The sequence below is a fragment of the Penaeus monodon genome, chromosome 30, assembly GCF_015228065.2.
Source record: "Penaeus monodon isolate SGIC_2016 chromosome 30, NSTDA_Pmon_1, whole genome shotgun sequence".
Taxonomy (NCBI): Eukaryota; Metazoa; Arthropoda; class Malacostraca; order Decapoda; family Penaeidae; genus Penaeus; species Penaeus monodon.
Window position 1 is genome coordinate 19,949,052 of NC_051415.1, and position 360 is coordinate 19,949,411.

Consider the following 360-nt stretch of genomic DNA (forward strand, 5'->3'; position numbering starts at 1 on the left):
CGTATAGGGCATTTGCTTCAGCGGCAGCTCATCCCATCTTATCAGGTCGTTTGTATGTACTCAGAATCGCAGAGTCATATACGCTCGCATTCCTAAGCCTGAGCTCTCCTCTCCTGAAGAATAAAAACTGACTGGGTTCATCTTGCCTTCGTGTCAACATCCAGTGTCAGTATCAACCATGTGCATCTTCCAATATACTAGTAACTTACTATATGTACTAACAACGCAAGTGTTCCTGCCAACAAGGTGTGTGCCAACGGAATGGGGCTCATGCCAACAGAGTCTGTGTTTACAAAGACTCATTTACCTGGTTATTTAACTGTCCCGTGGATTAACTTTGCTAAACTATATTTACGCCTT